Genomic DNA, 23,763 nt, shown 5'->3' on the forward strand with positions numbered 1-23,763 from the left:
TTCAGTCGTGTCTGACTCTGTGCGACCCCAGAGACGGCAGCCCACCAGGCTCCCCCGTCCCTGGGATTCTCCAGGCAAGAACACTGGAGTGGGTTGCCATTTCCTTCTCCAATGCATGAAAGTGAAAAGTGAAAGTGAAGTCGCTCAGTCATGTCCAACCCTCAGTGACCCCATGGACTTCAGCCTACCAGGCTCCTCCATCCATGGGATTTTCCAGGCAAGAGTACTGGAGTGGGGTGCCGTTGCCTTCTCTGAGCCAAGGCATGTTAACAACCTAAATGTCAGTCAACAGATGAATGGACAAAGATGTGCTGCATATATACAATGGATACCACTTAGCCATAAAAAGGAGGCAATAATGCCATTTGCAGCAGCATGGATGCAACCAGACACTATGATACTATGTGGAGTAAGTCAAAAAGAAAGACAAATACCATAGATCACTTATACATGGAATCTACAATATGACACAAATAAACCTATCTATGAGGCAGAAAGAGACTCGTGGACATAAAGAGCAAACTGGCAGGGCTCAGAGGCAGGGGCTTGGGGGAGGGCTGGAGTGGGAGGCTGGGGTTAGCAGGTCTAAGCTAGTATATGTAGAATGGATAAACAGCAAGGTTCCACTGTGCACCACAGACAGCCATATTCAACATCCTGTGATAAACCATAATGGAAAAGAATATAAAAAGAATCTACATACATATGTGTGTGTGTGTATAACTAAATCATCTTGCAGTACAGCAGAAATTAATACAACATTGTAAATCAACTATATGAAAATTAAAATTAGTAAATAAACAGTGCCCAGATAGCATCTCTGAGACGAGTGGAAGCTCCGGGACCACGCGTCTCATTTGCTGCTGTGTCCTCATAGCCTGTACAGTAACAAGTGCTCCGGACATGACATGGTGATGGAATGAGTAAACGAAGAGCATTTCACAAATGGCCTTTGCCAATGATTACACCATATGGAGGAGGCTTTACAGAACCCTACAGATGTGGCCATCACACCTACAGGTCAAGGTGAGACTAGAAACTGGGCTCCAGAGCATCTCAGGGCCCACCTGAGAGAAAAGAGGCAATCAGAGAGGCATTCCAGCCTCACAGCTGCCAAGACGCAGAGGGCTTGGAGCCCGGAGATAAGCCTGGAGGTGATATTTTTGATGGCCACCTTTCACCTGCTTGTTGCCTGGTAGTTCAGATTTACAACCTCCCTTTTCCCACCTCTCAATCTCAACATCTTCTCTCCCTCCATTTCCCCATATTTGACCCATCCCCAGCCTTCAAGTTCACCGGCTCCCCTATCACAAATCAAGTATTATCCACCAACCACCCGCCCCACCCTGAAGGGATGTCTCCCTGAATTTCCAGTGTTTCACCTCCCAAGACACTGTCCCCTTCTACTTCGGGCACAGCTTGGCCCCTGTGGCACTGTCAATAGCAGATCTATCCACCATCAGGTAGAAGCTAGAGGATCCAGTGACCCAAGAAAAGTCCAGAGCAAGCAGCATGCTAAGAACTTGGCACACATCACAACTGTATGAAGTCAGTATTCATCCCCACTATACAGATGAGGAAACTGAGGCTCACACAGGCAAAGTGACCTACCCAAGGTTACACAGCCAGGAAGCAGGAGAACTGGGAGCTGGACCCAGGTCTGTATCTTTCCAAAGTGCTTTCCGTCGTGAAAGAGATTGACTTGCACAGAGGAGGTGGGGACCAAGGGCATTCCACAGCCAGACTAGCTTGTTTGGACTCCAGCAATTCAACACTGTCTCTGAAATACACTTTTTAACCATCATAATATGGGGAGTTCCTATCCTTTGCAAAAGCAGAGAGGCTAGTATGAGAGTCCCATGTCCCCATCCCAGCTTGGAAATTGTCGCTCCATGATCAGTCTTTTCTCTCTGCACCCACCACCCCCATCACTAGTGGAGCTGCTGTTGCGGTTCAATCGGTAAGTCGTGTCCAGCTCTGGGCAACCCCATGAACTGCAGCACGCCAGGCCTCCCTGTCCTTCACTATGTTCTGGAGTTTGCTCAAACTCAAGTCCATTGAGTTGATGATGCCATTCAACCATCACATCCTCTGTCATCCCCTTCTCCTCCTGCTCTCAATCTTTCCCACCATCAGGGTCTTTTCAGAGTTGGCTTTTCACATCAGGTGGCCAAAGTATTGGAGTTTCAGCTTCAGCATCAGTCCTTCCAATGAATATTCAGGGTTGATTTCCTTTAGGATTCACTGGCTTGATCTCCTCGCTGTCCAAGGGACGCTCAAGAGTCTTCTCCAGCACCACAATTCAAAAGCATCAATTCTTTGGCACTTAGCCTTCTTTATGGTCCAACTCTCACAGCTGTACTTGACTACTAGTGGGGTTATCTTGAAACAAGTCCTAAATGTCTCTTTGAAAGGTTTGCTTCCTTGCTCAGAAAAGACAAATGGAAAGTCATTTCTTCTTAAACCCTGTGGCGTCACCCTACCGGGGCTGTTGACTTTTAGCATTACAGGAATAAAATACGCAACCCAAGAGGTCCTGACCTGCCCTAGCTGTTGACTCCTCCTGACCCACTGTCTGTGGGATCTGGCTGAACTAAGGGTGAGGGTGGCTCAGAAATTGCCCTCAACACAACATCTTCAGTTTGTCATCTGGTGCTCTGATCCTGCCACCAAGGGGAGCATCTGGCACAGGTTCTCAGCAGAAACAGTAGAAACGAAGCTTCTAAGAATCCACCTCAGAGACAATCAGTGGGTCAGAGCCACCTCCTCTCTGACTCACCACGCACGCATGATTCCAGGAATCTTACCCTGAGGTCCCTCCTCCAGGTCTGATCTTCTTGAGAAAGAAGCTCACGGAGGCGGCCAGGGGAGGCAGGTGCCCTGCCCGTGGGGGCCAGGCAGGCTGTGCTCCCCAGTGAAAAGCCTGCACTCTGACTTCACAGGAGTTCAAAACCCAGCTCTGCCACCTGCCAGCTGTGAGAACTCTGGGGAAACAATGGTTTTCACTTATTTGGTTGGGGTTTTTGGCCAGGAAAAGGCCTCATGGTGTTGCTAAAGGGCTAAACGAGGTAACAGGTATAAAACAAGATGTCTTCAGTTAGGATTTAAATCAGGCAACACCTGCGAGGGATCAGCCTGATGCATCAACACCCACATCCCTCTGTCATTCATCACAGCTCCCAGGGCGCCCTCCGAGAAAGGTGAACGGAGGTGTCTGGGTTCCAAAACCATAAGACGTGAGTTCAAATCCCTCCTCTGCCTCTTCCTGGCCCCGTGACCTCAGGAAGTGGCTTCATCGGTCTGAGCCTTTGCCTCAACTGCCAGATGAAAGTCCTTTGGGATCTGCCCTCTAGGCTTGCCAAAAAGGATGAAAACAGAAGGGAGTGTGAGAAGATGCCTGCCCCCTGCTTGGCTCCGTAAATAAGCGCTATTTTTGATTTGGTCCCTGGATCCCAAGTTAGAGTCACACTGCGCTCCTCTGAAGGAGAGAGAGCCTGGACGTCTTCTCAAGCCAGAAGCAGGAGGCTGTAATGGAGCCGCCTCAGCCCGAGCAGGTGAGGGGAGCCTGGCAGGGCCACGAGCACAATCCAGGGAGGTGGTGAGAGGCAGATGCCCAAGGCTGGCAGAAGGCATGAGGAGCCTTGAGGGTCAGCCAAGTCACCCTTGGCATGAACACGCAGGCACCAGATCTGCTTGGCAGCAGGAAGATGAGCAGCAAGAGGAAGGGGCTCTGGGGGCGGTCCCAGAGTCCTTGGCTGGGTCCCCAGATCCTGGTCTGAGGATCGTGACTTAATTCCATGTTCCACCTGATGGTGAAGGCGAGGTTTCAGGGACTTGCAGGATAAGGAGAGGGCATCTGGAGGGAGCCCCATGGGTGAGGGGCCAGGTCCAATCTGCTTTACAAACTACCACCCCCATTGTACAGATGAAGAAACTGAGGCACAGACAGACTGAGTAACTTGTCTAAGGTTACACAGCGGAAGGTGGAGCCAGGATTCAAGTGGAGATGGCCCATCACAGATCCTTTGAGTTTAGCCACTACTCTGTGCTGCCCCTAGCAGAATAAGCTGGTTCTAGAAAAATCTATTCTTTCTAAGGGAAATCTCAGATGCCCTCCAAAAGGACTCCAGGAAAAAATCAGCATCCATCAGGATGGCGCTGCATTTCAAGAAGTCGGGCCAGATGCCCAAACATGGCTGGTTCTGAGTTTACCTCTGGTTCTGAGACCCAGATTCCATGGACCCCAACCTCTGGGCACGCACTTGGCTAGTTGTCTGTATAGCAGGAGTCTTTGACTTGCTGGGAGAGCAGAGAAAAACAGTCCTGGGCCCCCAACAAATGTGGCCGAAGAGAAACGATTTTAACTGTTTGGCAAGGGCGAAAATTCACACACCTTCACTGGGCTGGATTCAAGGCATTCAGCACCAAGAGCAGAAAGTAAAGAAACATGCCAGCAGATTCTAAGTGAAGCTTCTCCTCTCGCTCTCCACGCTGGCAGCAGAGCCTTGGCAAGCCCTTCCTTGGAATTCTCTGGAGGCCTCTGCCAGTTCAACTGACAGGGCAGCAGATGGCATACACTTATCTGCTGATGATATTTTGATTTATTTATCTCTTACAGATGGTACCAAGCCTTGATTTCTGGCAGGAGTTCAAAATATGGGTCAACTTTCTGGGGATAATCGTTTCTCCAAGTGGATGAAATACTGGAAACTAAAATCCTGCCTGGCATCACAACTGTGTCACCCTGACCCCCGGACACACCTTGCTCAGGCACCTGGGGCCATTAAAAATGGAAGGCAAGAATTTGTTCTGAAGAACTGTACAGCCAGAAGAACCTAATTGCTTATTTCAGATGAACACCATAGTGGTTAAATGCAAGAGCTGTGAACTCAAGGACTTCCCTGGTGGCTCAGATGGTTAAGAAATGCCTGCAGTTGGATCAGGAAGATCCCCTAGAGAAGGGAATAGCTACTCACTCCAGTATTCTTGCCTGGAGAAATCCATGGACAGAGGAGCCTGACGGGCTACAGTCTATGGAGTCGCAAAAAGTCAGACACAATTGAGCGACAAACACTTGAACTCATAGAGCCCCTGCTACTTACAAACTCTGAGACCCAGCCCAGACTTTCTGGGTCTTAGTTTCCTCATCTGTAAAATGGGTGTAATTGTCATCTCCACCACATAAGCTGTGGCAGAATCTGCTAGCTATCCATCCAAAAAATGTGCCACCCCTTTTATAGTGTGGAGTTATTGCTACAGAGTGGCTGCCCCGCCAGGCACAATATTTCCCAGCACCCCTATATCCTGCTGGGGTTATGTGACTGGTTCTTGCCTATAAAATGTGAGTGTAAGTGATGCATGGCACTTCCTGAGGCAGGCTTTTATGAAATGGGCATGCCTTTTCTTTCCTCTTCAGCCCAGATGCAAAGGGCTCTGAGGCCCTAGGAAATGGTGGAGGCACAATATGGAAGTTGCCAGATCCCCAAATCCCCGTGTGGAGGAGAGCTGACACCCACCAGCATCAGCTGTGTTCCATGAGCTACTGTGTCAGTCCCCTGCCATCTCAGGGGTCTATTTGTTACAGCAGCTGTTACTGCCTTATACGTAGTTCAGGATCCAATGAAAACATACATGCGAGACAGCTGGTGCATGACAAGAACTCAGCAAGTGTTCCCAATTATTATTACTGTCCTCTTTCAAGGGAGCTTGATAAGTAAAGGATATGGTGGTGTTTTTATGTCATCCCATATGCTGAGTTTGGTTAAAGCAAAGCTGCTTTTCTCAATACCTCAGTCTTCTTTCTGCCCTTTTGTTTTATACTATCAAATATCTTTCATCCTCTGTTCTATCTCACTCCTCAAAACGATGTTCTGAGAGGGAAATTAAGGAGAGAGTACGTATAGTTTTCCTGTAGTACCCTGTGGCTGACACAGACGTTATGGCTCACAATCATTTGTATTAATATCCCCACTTTTCTCCTCTGCTCCCTCAGCCCAGAAGTCTCCACCTTGGCTGGGGATGGGACTTGGGGCCATAGAGCCCACCATCCTCAGTTTCAAGACATGGATACGAAAGCCCAGGGAGGGCTCGTGATTTGCTTATGACCTTGTCATCAGGCGGATATAGAGCTGAAGCTGGAACTTGAGTCCTATGTCTTCTAACCCAGAAGAAGGTATGAGAGGCCAGGGGCCTCACTGTCTGTGGCTACAGAAAGTAACAGTAGCCAACCCTTAAAATCAACTCGTATGAGGTGCAAAAGTAAAAGAACTTTTTTTACTTTCACAAAAGCAAAAGTGAACTTGCTCAGTCGTGTCCAACTCTTTGCAACCCCATGGACTGTAGCCTGCCAGGTTCCATCCATGGGATTTTCCAGGCAAGAATACTGGAGTGGGTTGCTATTTCGTTCTCCAGGGGATCTTCCCAACCCAGGGATCAAACCCAGGTTTCCCACACTGCCAGCAGACTCTACCATCTGAGCATTAGGTGCCAGGCACTGTTCTAAATCTCCATAAGCACTACCTTGTCTAATTCTCATAACAACCATAAGAAGGAGACACTATTACTATTCCCATTTACCATATGAAGAAACTGAGGCCCAGTGAGGTTAAGTATCTTACCGAAACCCACAAAGATAGTGGTTGGATCCAGAATCCCACCCAGGGAATCTAATTTCAGAGGCCTCACTTTTTTCTTTTTAATTTGGCCACACCACACTGCTTGGGGGATCTTAGTTCCCCAACCAGGGATAGAATCTGTGCCCTGAGCTGTGGAAGTACTGAACCCTAACCGCTGGACTGCCAGAGAAGTCCCTGAGGCCTCAGTTTTAATCCTGTTTGGAGGGATGGAACTTGTAGGAAGCAGTTGATTTTTTTTTCTTTTTTCTGCTTGACTTCAGGACCAGAACTAAATGCAGTGAGCCCAAGGAGCAGCCCTACCCAACACAACCAAAGAAGAGTCCAGCCACAGAAAAAGTCCCCCCCAGTGGCATTAAACTTCCCAGGAGTGAGAGATTGCCCTGGTGGTCCAGTGGTTAGGACCCTACACTTCCACTGTAGGGGGCCATGGTTCGATTCCTGGTCGGGGAACTAAGATCCACCAAAACAAAACAAAAGCGAACAAGCCGAAAAGCCCTCAGACTTCCAGGAGCTGAGCGGATGTAAGAAAAGGTTGGATTCCCACATGGAGATGTTGCCAGGAGATTCAAGCAGCCAGTGGGGTATCAGACTGGGCGGTGCTGCCTCACGTCCCACAGGTGGTTCATGATGGGAGCTGTGGCACTAAATAACACTGTCACATCACGAGAAGTGATTTTCCCTTCCAACACTTCAAGATTACTTCCAGAGAAAAAAATCAGTTTTGTGCTAGCCTGTCCTAAACATGGCTCTAACGCTTGTAATCTTCTGTTTTAAAAAGAGAGAAACAGCAAAAATACCAGTTAGAATCTGACTGCATTGTTCTCTTGTATGCATACACATACACACACGCACGTATATATTTCTTCTATTTTTGGCAAGCCATGCTGCCTTTCTACTTCCAATTGGAATTGAAAGCTCTCCTTTTAAATTCATTTATGTAAGGAAAATGTGAGACAATATGGAGCACACAAAAAATTCATAGTAGAACAGGAGTATGTGACTAAGAACAAATTCAAAAAGGTGTTAAAAGAAGAACTGAAGTCTGGCAAACCCTGGGATAAAAGCATTCTGTGCTTCTAGGTCCACTCCAAGCTCAGAGCTTGCAGGGCTGCCATCCTGCACAATGCTGGGAGGACCATCCACATGATAGTTTATACAAACGAGATTCCCTGGAGTCCTGCAGTGCACAGCCTGCATGGCTGTACACAGCAGCCATGGATATTTTTAGAGTAACAAATACCCCCAAACATAGGACAAAAGAGAATTAATCTGCTATTCAGCTAGACTGAAATTGGCAGTCAAAGTTCCTCACTCCAAATTATGGCACTCTTTGATCTTCCCACCATGTACCCACCCCCCCCCAACCATGCTCACGGGCCACCAGGCTGCCCAAGCATTGCTGGCACCCAATCCATCCTCAGGGATGAATGGAAGAACCAGAACCCAGGGCATGGGATTCTCCTGAGGGGAGGTGGCAGGAAGATAAATGGCAAGCGAGCTGCACATTCAACTACAAAGGCAGTGGAAAGACATCCTCAGACGTGAAGGCACTTGGAGAATAGAGTGTCGATGAACCACTCTGGGAAAAGCTAGTTGACACTGAAATTCAGTTCACCCGGGAATGAACCAAAGTCAACTCAAGAATGGAGAAGTCACAGTAAAATCAGCAAGGCAAAGAAGGCGCTGTGGAAAATCCTTCAAGAGATGGGAATACCAGACCACCTTACCTGCCTCCTGAGAAATCTGTATGCAGGTCAAGAAACAACAGTTAGAACCGGACGTGGAACAACAGACTGGTTCCAAACTGGGAAAGGAGTACGTCAAGGCTGTATATTGTCATCCTGCTTATTTAACTTATATGCAGAGTACATCATGCAAAATACTGGGCTGGATGAAGCACAAGCTGGAATCAAGATTGCCAGGAGAAATATCAATAACCTCAGATATGCAGATGACACCACTGTTATGGCAGAAAGCAAAGAGGAACTAAAGAGCCTCTTGATGAAAGTGAAAGAGGAGAGTGAAAAAGTTAGCTTAAAACTCAACATTCAAAAAACTAAGATAATGGCATCCGGTCCCATCACTTCATGGCAAATAGATGGGAAAACAATGGAAACAATGAGAGATTTTATTTGTGGGGGGGGCTCCAAAATCACTGCAGATGGTGACTGCAGCCATGAAATTAAGACACTTGCTCCTTGGAAGAAAAGCTATGGCCAACCTACTGCTGCTGCTGCTGCTAAGTCGCTTCAGTCGTGTCCTACTCGGTGCAACCCCATAGAATGGTCAACCTATACAGCTTATTGAAAAGCAGAGACATTACTCTGCCGACAAAGGTCCATCTAATCAAAGCTATCATTTTTCCATTAGTCATGTATGGATGTGAGAGTTGGACCACAAAGAAAGCTGAGTGCTGAAGAATTGATGCTTTTGAACTGTGGTGTTGGAAAAGACTCTTGAGAGTCCCTTGGACTGAAGGAGATCAAACCAGTCAACCCTAAAAGAAATAAACCCTGAATATTCATTGGAAGGACTGATGCTGAAGATGAAACTCCAATACGTTGGCCACCTGATGGGAAGAACTGACTCATTGGAAAAGACCCTGATGCTGGGAAAGATTGAAGGTGGAAGGAAAAGGGAAAGACAGAGAATAAGATGGTTGGTTGGCATCACCGACTTGATGGACATGAGTTTAAGCAAGCTCCAGGAGTTGGTGATGGACAGGGAAGCCTGGCATGGTGCAGTCCATAGGGTCACAAAAAAAGTCAGACATGACTGAGCAACTGAACTGAACTGAAACACCTAAACAAAATGAAACTATTGGAGATACTAAGGGTCACAAGTCAAGGCTGTAGTGCAATCCTGACCTTGTAAAACTCATTGTTTAATTGCTGAGTCGTGTCTGATTCTTTTGATACCCCATGGACTGTAACCCCCCTTCCCATTACAAGGGTAACTATCTACCTAGAGTCAAATTCCTGGACAGACGAGAAGGGAGATTAGAATTCAGTCCTCACATGTGAACACATGTCCCCAGCAACCCCAATATGGCTCTCTGACCCCGGGTCACTGAGAAAGAGCCTCTTGTGTTGTAGGAATTTCCCAGGTTGATTGAAAACAAAAACAAAAACAAAAAAAAGAAAGAAAATCAACTTATACTTACCTGTGCCAAGTCAGTCCTAAACATCTCTATCTCTCTCTCACATACACACATTCATTTCTCTTGAGGTCCAGTCTCCCTGCCTCCACACTGTCAGTCACGAGGATGTTTATGGAGCCCCAATCTGAAATTCCGTTCAGGAACCCTCACTTAATTTCAGTTCTCATCAGAATCATCATGTCCTAAGACATTTATTAAAAATGTAGACTCCCAAAGATGTATATTCTCTGTGACCCAACAATTTCATTTATTGGGATTCTTCCTACAGACATACCCAACATGTGCAAAATTACAGAAGGTCAAGATAATTCATTGCAGCATTATTTTAATAACAAAAGACTAGAAGTAATCTAAATTCCCATGAAGTAAATCAGAAATACACATTCGATTTATGGAAAACTCACATGTGGTGCTAGTGGTAAAGAACCTGCCTGCCAATACAGGAGACATAAGACACACGGGTTCTATCTCTGTATCGGGAAGATCCCCTGGAGGAGGGCACGGCAACTCACTCCAGGATTCTTGCCTGGAGAATCCCATGGACAGAGGAGCCTGGTGGGTTACAGTCCATAAGGTTGCAAAGAATCAGACATGACTGAAGCACCTTAGCATGAATGCACACACATCCATTAAAGCAGCTCTTTCTCTCTCAGAACATTAACATAGATTATTACTATTAATTGATATCAGTACAAAACACAGGATATCAATATTCCATGAAAAAATGGTTACCCCACTGAAGTTTGAGCCTCATTCCCCTTACAGAATAAATCTAAGCATTTCATCTGCCTTTCTTTTTCTTTCAGCCATGCCACGTAGCATGTGGGATCTTAGTTCCTCGACCAGGGATTGAACTTTTGCCCCATGCATTGCAAGTGCAGTCTTAACCACTGGGCCACCAAGGACGTCCCTTCTGCCCCTTCTTTTCTCCAGTGCAGTCTCAGTCTTCACCTTCAGACACTGTATTAGTCTCCTATGCTGCTGTAACAAGCTACCACAAACTTAAAGTCTTAAACAATACAAAATTTCATCTTGTAATTTCTATAAGTCAGAATTCCAATAAGAGTCTCAGTGAGCTAAAATCATGGCACTAGCAGGGCTGTGTGTCTTGGAGGAGACTCTGTGGACGATTCCCCAACCTTGCCTTTTTCTAGCTTCTCATGGCTGCCCACAATCCTCGACTCATGGTCCCTTCACCAGTCTGCAAAGTCAGCCATGTTGAATCTCTCTCCTTCCATAGACAAAGCTCCCTCTCTGATGACAACTGGAAAGGGTCTCCTCTTTCAAGGACTCATGTGATTAGATTGGGCCCATCTGAAACATTCAGGATAATCTCCCCAATCAAAATCCTTAACTGAATCACATCTGAAAGAAAAAAATCTCTTTCACCATTTGAGGCAGCATATTCATGGTTATGGAGATTATCACGGGGACCTCTTGGAGAGACAGCCTTGTCTGCCCACCGTGGATACCCTGGACTCAAGCCAAGGCACTCGTCACATCTCATCAAACTCAAGACCACATGATGATCTATCCATCCCTCTGCCTGAAAGGCTCTTTCTCACCTGCCAGACTCCTACTCAAACCTTCAAGACTGAACTCCGTAGCCACCTCCTCAGTGAAGCCCTCCCTGATTCCCTCAAGAAGAATTAGGGACACAGCTAGCACTCTGAAAAGACCCCTCCATATGACACCTGTCACTTGGCATTTGAATGATTTGCCTGTATGTGCCAGCAAGCAACTTAAGAGTGAAAAGTTATTCAACCACACATCCCCACCATTCAGCATGATGTCTGGCACGTGGTACATTTAGCAAACACTGAAGAAATGAATGACTTAATCCCTTCTATTTTACTGTGGCGTGCAAAATATACATATCGCTGTTGCTGCTTAGTCGCTAAGTCATGTCCAACTCTTTGCGACCCCATGGACTGTAGCCCACCAGGCTCCTCTGTCCACAGGATTTCCCAGGCAAAAATACCAGAGTGGGTTGCCATTTCCTTCTCCAAAGGATCTTCCCAACTCAGGAATCAAACCTACATCTCCTGCTTGGCAGGCAGATTCTTTGCCACTGAGCCACTTGAGAAGTCTCAAAATACATATGTATAAAATACAAATATTAGGTATATATATATGTATATGTTTAATACATATATATGTATGTGTATATATGTATACACATACATATATTTACTTATTAATATTTTATAATTTGCAATCCAAGATATATTTTTATGTGTCTGTTGTTATTACAATGTATGCTGTTATTATTGTCAGTCCACGTGCCTGGCATATGACAGGAGTTCAATAAATATTTGCCAAGTAAATCAATTAATAAGCATACCTAATGTTTATTGAACTTTTTCTATATTCCAGGCACTGGGCTAAGCTTTTTATAGTCTCTGCCTCCCTCATTAATTTTTCCACAACAACTCCCAGGGGAGCACTACTGTATCTGGATAATGAATACTAGCTGCTGTTACAAATATCTCAAAATCTGAAAGGCTTATTTCTCAGTTCTCTCTCTTGCATGCCTCCCATCCACGAGGTGACTCAAGGACCCAGGCTGCTTCCATGGCGCAGCTGCACCATGGGAAGAAAGAGAAAGGAGGGAGAGAACACATGGGACACTTCCCCACCTTGGCCCAGAAAGGACTTGCATCACTTCCATTCACATCCCACCTGCCACATCAGTCACATGGTCAATCCCACCGCAAAGGATGCAGGGAAATTCAGAGGCGCTCATGGACACTGATAAGCATAGAGGCCACTGCCACAGTCATTATCTGCCTCATCTTACAGTTGAAGAAACAGAGGATCAGAGGAATGGAGACATGGCCCAAGACACTGCAGCTAGCGTGGGTGGGAGACCAATTCAAGCCCAGGTCTATCTGCCTGCAAGACCACCCTCTTAGCCACTGCCTGCTCACAGCTCACCACAAAGGACAGGGGTCTGATACCCTGATGAGTGGCAGGAAGGACCCCAGCCTGGAATGGGCATTTCCTCTGGACAATCCCCACAGTGGATAAATCCACACAAGAGAACATCAGGAGATGGCCAGGTCCGGGCCCACCATATTCCCTTACCCTTCCGGTGTCAGTTTATTCATAAGCATCTGAATACTGACACGAGGCAGACATTATGTGCTTGATTTTCCCCTCCAGACTGTTGCAAAAGGGGAAATAAAATCCATTTTTTCAAGTGAGCATCAGATGATGCTTGAACAAAACCAATAACTCTTTCAGGACGAGCAGCTCTCTAAGCTTCCCACATACGTTCTCCAAGTGTCATTTCTGGCATTTCTTTGGCAGTTGTTTATTGTCTGCAAAGAAACATCACTCCTTCCTGTATGCCTCTCCTCTCCTCCTCCCGGTAACCTTCTCCCATGGCACTAGCCCTCTGCCCTTGCAGTTTAAAATTGCAACAAAAAAAAATTTCCCCTAACTCCCCTGAGTTGCTTTGCCAGCATCAATCCCAGATCCTGCATCCTCTTTCCAGACCCTATCATTCTTGTCTGCCTGTTCCTTGTCTTTTAGCGTCAGCAACTCAGCTGACACAACTGCAATTACAAGTCAATTCGCAATTATTCAGCGCTGATTATGCAGGGAGTAGATTCCTCAGGCTTCTTGCTTCCCTCCTCTCTGTCGACCTGGCACTGCTCGTTAGCACCTCCATCAGCAGGGAAGAAAGGAAAAGAGAGTCTGCCAAACTCCCATCCATCAAGACCAGTTTCTGGGGCTTCCCCGGTGGTCCAGTGGTTAAGAATCCACCTGCCAGTGCAGGGGACACAGGTTCCATCCCTGATCCAGGAAGATTCCACATGCCTTGAGGCAACTAAGCCTGTGCGCCACAGCTACTGAAGCCTGTGCACCTGGAGCCACGCCCCACAACAAGAGAAGCCACCGCAATGAGAAGCCTGCACACTGCAACCAACAGTGGCCCCCACTTGCCGCAACCAGAAAAAGCCCTCAAGCAGCAACGAAGACCCAGTGCAGCCAAAAATTAATTAATTTTTTTTAAAGTCCACTTCCTTATCAGCCATTTCTGTTTGACAAGGAGGCAACTCGGACACTGGCCTCATCTGCTCATGCTGCCTCTTCCCCAAGTCACACAGATAATTCGACGCTTACAACCATTTTTCCTGAAAGGAGAAGGGAGCTATGGCCGGCACCAGACTGGATCTCCCATGCTCAGGGCTGCTCCCACCGGCCTGTGACGTTGGCACACTTCGCAAAAAGCGTGCTGGTGTGAGCAGTGAGCCTGTTGTCAGCTACAGCGCGCAGCTTGATGGCAGGGGCTGTCTCTTTACAGCATGAAATATGTTGAGGGATCATTGTGTGATGGCTTATCTAATACATGCAATGAATTTTTTAAAAACAAAGCAGAGAGAGACAGATGGAAGGCAACTCACCCTCACATGAAAGAATCGCTGCTGCCAGCTGCCCCAAGACAGGGCCTGTTTCCTGACATAAGGCCCTTCCCCAGGCCGAGCCGTCCCCCCTTCCCAAGTCTTGAGAAATCTGAGCCATGGTCCCCTACTGAAGGAAGGACTCTAGGAAACACAGGGGACCTGCCAGAGGAGGTCATCTCAAGGGCCCATAAGAGAAGGAACAGACACCCGCCCAGGGGACAGTGTGCACATCAGCCCAGTAGGGGACCCAAGGTCAGTCCAGACACAGCTGGACGCCTCTGCTGCACTCACAACCTCCATGCAGCCTGGCAGCCTGATCTTCACCCATCACTTGGGAACTTTCCATCATCTACTGCGAAGAGCAGCCAGTGGGCAAGAGGAGGGGTCCTACATGAGAATGAGAAGGGTCCTTTACTCTCTCCCTGCAAACCCAGCCAAGTTCCAGGTGATTTCTCAGCCCTTTCACCATTTTCTTGCATTCAATCAACAAATCTTCATTAAGCACCTACTATGTGCCAGGCACTATTCAAAGCACTGAGGAGCTGACAATGAACAGGACGTGTTTCATTCCAGCAGAGAGGACAGTGAATAAGTGAAGAAATAAATAAATAACAGATGGTCATATACACTCTGAACACAACAAAACAGGATGTAGTGATGGGTGCATGAGACATCTTTGACAGAGTGATCAGGGCCTCTCTGATGAAAGAGTATTCTAGCTGCAAGCTGATGAGGACAGACCAGCCATGTAAGGATCCAGGGGGAAAGCATCCCAAAAGAAGCTCGTCAAGTGTAAAGGCCCTGGGGCAGGAATGTGCGTGGTGAGCTGGGGAAGCAACCAAGAGTCTGGAGGGCCTGGGGCCGACTGGGTCCTGAGTGAACAGCAGTACCGGAAGCTGCAGGATGGGCAGGGCTGTGTCTTACAGGCTTCGGGCTGGGACAGGTGTAAGGAGCTATGCTGGGGTTCTGGAAAGTCCTGGAGGAAACCAAGCAGAAGAGTGCTGTTACCTGATTTGCATTTTTGAAAAGCTCCGTCGGAGGCTGAGTAGTTGCAAACAACTGAACCAGCTCACAAGGTTAAACATGGAAGCCTGTTAACTCGGAAGAATACAACAGTATCTTACTGAACCCAAATGCAGAGAATACAGGGATCCGAGAGCCTCTGGGAACCAGAGCAGCCTCTCTCCGGCCATCTTGGCTCCAAGGTCTCTTGTCTCAGTCCCTCTATGCTTCTCAGACCACAGGCCCAATTCAAGTGCTCCAGCCCCTGCTCAGAACCCAGCCCAACATAGCCCGACCAGGCCTCCAAATTCCAGGTGAGTTAAGCTGATTGGCCCAGCTCAGATCACCTGTCCAACCTAGTGGCCAATCAGCACAGCCCGGGAAGGGCGGGGCAACACAGGAAAATATGGCTGCCGGCAGTGGCTGTGACTGTAGACAGGGAACTCCCCCAGAGAGCGGGGCTGGGCTGGGCTGTGCTGGGCTGGGCTGGAAAGACACCTCCAAGGGCCCTCTGCTTGGCCGTTTCCCAGAACTCTCTCTAGGCAGCCTTCGTTGACTCCCTGAATGCCTGTCTCCAGCTCAGTCCCCACCCTCAGCTCTCCGGGAGACTGTGGGCTGGCCAGACCACCAGAGTTCCCTGGGGTTTAGGAAGTGGGGAGCTTCCCATTCAGAGCATCAGGGGGCTGAAGAAGCAGGGGCAACAAAGGGGACAGGCCAAATCTGAAAGACTGAGGCTGGGGTGTGGCAAGGAGAAAGGCTACTCTACAGACCCTGAAACCAGAAATCAGGAGCCGACAACAGTCAGCGCAGCAGGGTCAGGGTGACCGCCAGAACAGCCGCTGGTGCCCACGGCCAGTATCGTGTGCCAGCCAGGCCCAGTGGGGCTGCCAGCGGCTCTACCAGAGGCTCCTGTGTGCATGGCAGGGCCAAGGGGAAAGGACAGAGTCCGCTGGGAGCACAGAGAACATGGGGGACTCAGCCTGGCTCCTCTGCAGCTCAGTGCCTCCTCTCCCAGGTAGGGAGGGGTCTCCATTATCAGCTCAATGCTGCTGCCACCAGGGCCCAAGCAGAGACCATGTGGGCACCCTGGAGCCCCGGGCATGTCTGGACCTTGATCGGTCAGTGGAGCAATTATAGAGGGGCGCTCTGGGAGGAATGGGTGGCTGAAGGGGGATAGGGAGCTGAAGCAGCCCTCTGCCAGTCTGCAGGGCCAGGAAGAGACCAGGAGGGAAGGAGGGAGAGAGATTAAGTGGGTGAGCCCTGAGGAGACAGAGGAACAGGGAGTGACAAAAAGACAGAAGAGAGGAAGATGAGGACAGAGTAATCAGAGCCAAAGAGCCAAAAGGGAGAGAGAGACGGATAGAGAAACAAGGAGAAAAACCACTAAAGAGTCAAAGAGGGAGACTTGTCTGGGTTCAAATCCAGGCACCACAGTGAATGAAGTCACTTGTATTAGTTTGTTGGTACCAATAACTGGGCAGCTTAAACAACAGGAATCTATCGCCTCACAATTCTGGAGGCAAGATCAAGATCAAGTTCAAGATCAAGGTGTTGGCAAGAACGGTTCCTTCTGAGGCTGTGAGAGAAGACTCTGTTCCAGGCCTCACTCATTGGTTCGTACATGGCCATCTTCACGTTCACGTAGCACTCTCCACGTAAGCATGTGCTTCTCCAAACTTCCCCATTTTATAAGCACAGCAGTCATGTTAGATTAAGGCCCACCTTAATGGCCTCATTCTAACTTGATTACCTCTGTAAGACCCTATCTCCAATCAAGGTCACATTCTGAGGGACTAGAGGGTTTAGGACATCAACATATGAATTCTGGAAGGACACAATTCAACCCATAACCTCTCTGTACCTCCATTCTCTCATCTACCTTCATTCTGAGAATTTGTGTGTTTCTAAACATAAAACCTAGTAAGCAGTAAATGCTTAATAAATGTGAGTCACATTACAATCTTTATTTTCATTATTTGGCTTGGTATGCAGGATAATGGCCCCCAAAGATATCCATGCTTTAATCCTCAGAACCTATAAGGATATTACTTTCCACAGCAAAGGGGACTTTACAGATGTAATTAACTGTACATCTTGAGATGCAGAGATTATCCAGGATTATCCAAGTGGACCCAATGTAACCACACAAGTCTTTAACAGCAGAGAACCTTTCCCTGCTGTGAAAAGACTCAATCACCATTGCTGTCTCTAAAGATGGAGAAAGGGGTCACAAGCCAAGAACATCATGACCTATAGAAGCTGAGAAGAGTCAGCAATTTACAGCCAGCAACAGCACGGTCACCTCAGTCCTACAATCTTAAGGAACTGAATTCTTCTAACAACTAAAATAAGCAGAAATAGAGTCCACACTAGAGCCTCCAGAAAAGAAAACAGCCTTCCAACACCTTGATTTTAGGTGGCTAATTTGTACAGGACTTCTGAACTCCACAATTGTAAAATTTTTAAAAATCTATGTTGCTTTAAGCCTCTACACTTGTGACAATTTGTCACAGCTTCCCACCTACCCCCTCACTCACTGTACTCTAAACCCCATGGCTTCCATGCTGTAATCCCCACACACCCCAGCACCATCCAGGCTCAGACCTTTGAACCTGCTTGCTCTCTTCCTCCAGATATCCATGGGGCTCTCACTCTCAAAGACATGACCCCCATAATAAGAGAGCACTCTGCCCCTGCCCCCTTGACCCTGCTGAATGTGTCTTGGCAGCCCTCAACCCTGACTGTGGGAACAGACTCCTTTGTTCCTGTGCTGTGTGTGCTCATCATTGGTCTCCACAGACCGTGAGCTCCATGAGAGCAGAAGGGTCCCCTCTGTCTTATTCACCACTGATGCCCTAGTACAGTTCCTGACACAGAGCGTGGGCTCATCATGTATCGATTGGATGAATAAATGAATGCTTTGCTATTACCCTCATCTCCGGTCATACCAGGGATTCCTTGGTGGCTCAGATGGTAAATAGTCTGCCTGCAATGCGGGAGACCTGGGTTTGACCCCTGGGTTGGGAAGATCCCCTGGAGAAGGGAATGGCAACCCATTCCAGTACTCTTGCCGGGAGAATCCCATGGACGGAGGAGCCTGGCAGGCTACAGTCCATGGGTTCACAGAGTCGGACACGACTGAGCGGCTTCACTTTCACTTTCTGGTCATACCAGGAAGGTTCATGATGGAAGTGAACTCAGCACCACCATGCAGCAAAGAGGCTTCCAAAAGTTAGAGATGCCCCAGAAAGGGCACTGGACTTGGGAGTCAGTGGGCCTAGAATTGAGTCCCAGGGCACACCTCATCCAGCTGGGTCACCCTGAGAGGTTCACTGTCCCTCTCTGAGTCTCAGTTTTCTCATCTGTAATATGGGGGTGATGACTTACTTCAGCCCATCTCACACCTGTGAGCAGCATGACCAGGTGGAAAAAATGTCTTGTCCTGGCTGCCAGTACCAGAATTCCTCGGGGGGACAGAAATGACTCCATTGAGAAAAATGTTTGGACAAGTGCTGGAGTAGAAGGTGATGTCCCATCACATATACTCACACTGGTTGTACTGGGAAGGCCTCGGAGGAGAGGCATCAGACACATCATGGGAAACCCGACTAGAAGGAGGGGGCCCGTCAGATGCCAGAAGCTCTGCACTGTGCGATGTAGCCTCCCACGGATCTTCAATAAAGTCAACTAAGTCCCCCAAGGCTCTCTGAAGAGGGGTTTGTCACCATGGAAACCAAAGAAAGGACAGCATCTTATCTTGAAGCTAACCCCATTCATTAGGGGAGTCAGTTGTAGGAAACCCAGACCCTGAAGGCACAGGCGGCCTCTGGGAACTTGGAAATAGTAGGGAGTGGGCCGGGGGTTGTGGGGGTGGTGCTTCCCAGGTGGCTCAGTGGGTAAAGAATCTGCTTGCAATGCAGGAGACGCAGGTTCGATTTCTAGGTTGGGAAGATCCCCTGGAGGAGGCATGGCAAGCCACTCCAGTATTCTTGCATGGAGAATCCCATGGACAGAGGAGCCTGGAAGACTACAGTCCATAGGGCTGCAAAGAGTTGGACATGACTGAGTGACTGAGCACACACATAGGCCCAGAGACCATATGCTCTACGGGGAACTGTGCCAGACGGACTTAGGCCTCCAAGGGTGTAGAGGTCCCAGCTGAGAGCTGGTGCTCCGGAAGAACAAATGAGACCAGACCTCTACTGGTACAGGAAAGCCTTTTCCACACTATGGAGTGCTAGTCGGCCTTGAGGTGGCAATGCCCTTTCCTGCCCACAGGGGCCTTTGGTTTCCAGGAGTCCCCCAGCCCCTGGGAGACAAGCTTCTCTGCTCTCCAGCTCCAGCTGGAGCGTCTCCATCCACATTCACCCCCTGAAAGGAGACCCATTATCTCCCTCCTGCCTGACAGTCTCAGCTATGGAGGTGCTGGTGTCAGGAATCATGGATACGGATGGATGGCAGCAAATATCCCAACATGGGAAATCACCCTTGGCAACTGGTCCCCAGCAAGAGTGGGGAAAAAAGTATCATCTAGAGCTATCCATCTAGAGCTTGACTGCAAAATCTATACATAGCCTAGTGGCCCACAATTGCCTCTGCACAGAATCCCAGGCCAAAAGGCACTGGGTATGCCTCCTTTCTGGGAAGAGAAAGCAGGTCTGGGAGCCTCTGAGGGCAGGGTGAGCGGGGAGGCTCTGCTGGGTTGCCAGCGCTCAGCCCTGCGTGGGGACCCCCCAGTGAGAGCCAACTCCCAGGACAAGGAACTCAGATGCCTCAGGGACCACTCAGGTGGTCCACTCAGCTGCAGGTGAGTGAAAGAGCAGGTATAAGATGATTGACACCAACAGAGTCAGGGACCCACGAGGAAGTGGTGGGGGCTGTGGAGGACTGAGAGCTCACATGCCAGCTGGTCCCATACAGAAGGGTAGATGCTACTCAACTCATCCGTGTGGCCCGGTGTGACCCACCACTGCTGGATTCTTCCTAACCCCGATGCTTCCCTGAAATCTCCTGGTCTCCCCAGTTTGAAGTGAGAGAGACTCTTATTCGGCCCCAGGATCCATCCCCTCTCCTCCTTTGGCGGCTAGAACCTGGCCATGGCTGTGGACTATCTAGGGCCATGTAGACAAGGGCAGTATGTTGGGGATGGCACAGCAATTATCGAGAGGAATCCTGGGTCCCCAGTGTGGAGCTGAGATGCCTGACTAGTTCAGACTCTTATGTGAGAGAGGAAAAAAGCTTCTATCACACTGAAGCCACTGCTATTTTAGGGTGTTTGGCTCCACGGTCAGACTAATATAAATCCTTGGCCCCAGATTCCACAGTAGGATGCTCAGTGAGTCCAGCCAACTCTGCCAGCCAGCAAGTGCCAGCTTGCAGCCCTGACCTGAGGTGATGTCCTAAACGGACCCTGTGGTCTCACATGGCTCCTTGAAGAACCTCTGAGAGTTCCCATCAACTCAACTAAGCCCAAACTCCCTGAGACCCCAAAGCAGGGCCTGCACACCCTGCCTTGCATTTGCCTCCGTCTTTTACACGCCCACGTAGTCGCTATAGCTACTCCAAACTACCCACAGTTTCTAAGTCTCCAAGGTCACCGCCTCCTCCAGGCAGCCACCCGCGCCCCCAGGCTGAGTCAGTCACGCCCTCCTCTGCCCTCCCACCACCCCTTAAACATACCCTATTAATACCCTATTATAGCACACATCATGTGGCGTTCTAATTGCATCAAGCTGTGAAAGCCAGGGCTCTGGAGGCAGACAGACTGAAATCCCTGTGCCCAAACTCACAAGCTGTGTGATCTGAGGCTCGTTAGTTCCTCAGCCCCTCTGAGCCTTAATTTCCCCATCTGTGAACCGATGCGACATGTAATAAGTAGAGACAGAATACCTATATACCAGGTGTCCTGGTAAGCGCTGAGCGTACAGAAATGCACCTGTCATCGTGAAGCTTACAAACCCAGGGAGAGGATTGGCTTGAAAGAAAATCATATACAACAAAAGTTACTTCAGGGACTTCCCTGGTGGTCCACGGGTTAAGAATCTGACTGCCAATGCAGGGGACACGGGTTCGATGCCTGGTCTGGGAAAATTCCACATGCCGCTGAACCACCAAGCCCATGTGCCACAATACCTGAGCCCACGTGCTACAACTACTGAAGCCCAAGCTCTGCAACAAAAGAAGCTACCATACTAAGCCCGCTGCTGCTGCTGCTGCTGAGTCACTTCAGTCGTGTCCGACTCTGTGAGACCCCACAGACGGCAGCCCACCAGGCTCCCCCGTCCCTGGGAATCTCCGGACACAGCAGCAAAAGAGTAGCCCTTGCTCATTTCAACTAGAGAGAGCCCGTGCATAGCAACAAAGACCCAGTGCAGCTGAGAGTAGACTTCTGGCCACAGTGGAGGAAGGAGAGAGGGGGACCAATGGAGAAAGTAGCATCAATATACGTACACCATCATGTGTAAAGTGGATAGCTGGTGAGAAGTTGCTGTAGAACGCTGGGAGCCCAGTCTGGTGCTCTGTGATGACCTCGAGCGGAGTGGGGGTAGGGAGGGAGGCTCAAGAAAGAGGGGATATATGTATAATTACGGCTCATTCTAGTGGTTGGGGCTTCCCAGGTGGCACTAGTGGTAAAGAACCCACCTGCCAAAGCAGGAGACATGAGAGACGTGGGTTCGATCCCTGGGTTGGGAAGATCCCCTGGAGGAAGGCATGGAGACCCATTCCACTATTATTACCTGGAGAAGCCCATGGACAGAGGAGCCTGGTGGGCTACAATCCATAGGGTTGCAAAGAGTCAGACATGACTGAAGCAACTTAGCACGCATGCATTGTTGCATGGCAGAAACCAACACAACACCGTAAACATTAAAAAATAAACAGGAAAAATAAATGGGTGTAATAATAAAGTCTTCCTCACAAACTTGCACAAAATAAATATTTTTTAAATAATAATAAATAGATTTTTTTTAAGGTTTCCTCAACACAGTTGTGATAAAATTTATAAAGGAAAAGTACCGTGTGTGGATAAAGAGAGAATCCAATCTAGTCTGGGAGAGGAGGCCAGAGAAGGCTCCCATGAGGAGGTGATATTTATGAAGAGACAGAAAGCAGGGGCTGGTTGGGCTGGTGAGGACAGCTGCAGGGAAGGCCATCTCAGGAAGCAGGAACAGCATATACAAAGGCCCTGAGGCAGGGAGAGAATGTCCTTTACCAGGAACCAGACAGGATAACGATAATGATGCTTGCGAGCTGAGCGGCTATGTCTTTGGGTCTCTGGGGCCCAGATCAGTGCTTGGCACACAGCAAACGTTCACTGATATCTGCCAAATGAGAGATTCTGTTGAGTCCACCCGCCTCCAATTCAATGACTAACTACATTAACCACGCACTGGCTGGGTGTTTGCCAGGCACCAGCCACACACCAGGCGCTGTGTGGGACTGAAGAAAGATGCAGAGATGGACCGGTCCAGGATCCTGCCCTCCGCCTGGCCACTTCCAAAGCCGGGAACCAGGAACAGGGGACCCCCAGATATGAGGTTAAGCAGTCAAGTCTTGTGGTAAAGACTAGCCATTGCCCACCAAAACCTGTTTCCTTTCTTCCCTGGTACTGATGTCTCCTAGACCCCCTGGGCAGTGGGCACAGCCATGCAAAGCTCTTGCCAATGGCATGTGAGTCAGCACTCCACGTCATGGATGAAGACACCAGGCAGGCCTTCCCCACACTCTTTCCCAGCTCCCTGGGTGGCTCAGTTTCAACCAGGCAGACAACAGGCTGTCCTAAGGGTTGGCAGAGCGATGACTTGGATGGAACCGAGGTCTTGAGATGACAGGCAGGGGTGGCGCAGCTCCACTAACCAAGGCTAGCACCTAAAAGAGACAATAGCCTCTCTGATCCATAAGCCTCTGTATGAGGGGCAGGGGGTCTGTTATGGGGCTTCCCAGGTGGCTCAGTGGTAAAGAATCCACCTGCTAATGCAGGAGATGTGGGTTCAATCCCTGAGTGGGGAAGATCCCCTGAAGGAGGAAATGGCAATCCACTCCAGTATTATTGCCTGGAGAATCCCATGGACAGAGGAGCCTGGTGGGCTACAGTCCATGGGGTCGCAAAAGAGTCGGACACATCTGAGTGACTGAGCATGATACAACACACACACACCTTTTGTTACAGCAGCATAATCTTACACGTGAATAAGGGACAGGGTTCTAGGAGTTTGGAGCAGGAAGTGGCCTTTTTGGACTGGAGGAATCAAGGAGGACTTCCTGGAGGAAGACAGCATTTGCACTAAGTTTTAAGGAAGTCTGTATTCCAAATAAATAAGTATATATCCATTGGGGGATTCAGTTCAGTTCAGTTCAGTCGCTCAGTCGTGTCCAACTCTTTGCGACCCCATGAATCACAGCACGCCAGGCCTCCCTGTCCATCACCATCTCCCGGAGTTCACTCAGACTCACGTCCATCGAGTCCGTGATGCCATCCAGCCATCTCATCCTCGGTCGTCCCCTTCTCCTCCTGCCCCCAATCCCTCCCAGCATCAGAGTCTTTTCCAATGAG

The 23,763-nt window shown here is 48.9% G+C and overlaps 1 protein-coding gene, 1 long non-coding RNA gene and 1 other non-coding gene across 3 annotated transcripts in view; 2 read left to right on the top strand and 1 right to left on the bottom strand.

Moving 5' to 3' along the window:
• The window catches only part of GSG1L (GSG1 like), a gene marked incomplete at its 5' end in the record, with an annotated part of 250,765 nt that overhangs the window by 171,860 nt on the left and 55,142 nt on the right, over nt 1-23,763 (bottom strand). The gene's annotated exons all lie outside the window — the stretch shown is intronic.
• On the top strand, nt 7,013-7,085 carry TRNAG-UCC. Its single transcript has one exon. It is a non-coding gene; the product is annotated as a tRNA-Gly (tRNA).
• LOC120876470 overlaps nt 21,882-23,763 on the top strand; it is a 16,310-nt gene continuing 14,428 nt past the window's right edge. The window contains exon 1 of the long non-coding RNA XR_005724178.1: nt 21,882-21,894. This is a non-coding gene — a long non-coding RNA (uncharacterized LOC120876470). The remainder of the gene's footprint in view (nt 21,895-23,763) is intronic.

Source organism: Oryx dammah, unplaced genomic scaffold, assembly GCF_014754425.2.
Source record: "Oryx dammah isolate SB20612 unplaced genomic scaffold, SCBI_Odam_1.1 HiC_scaffold_2, whole genome shotgun sequence".
Taxonomy (NCBI): Eukaryota; Metazoa; Chordata; class Mammalia; order Artiodactyla; family Bovidae; genus Oryx; species Oryx dammah.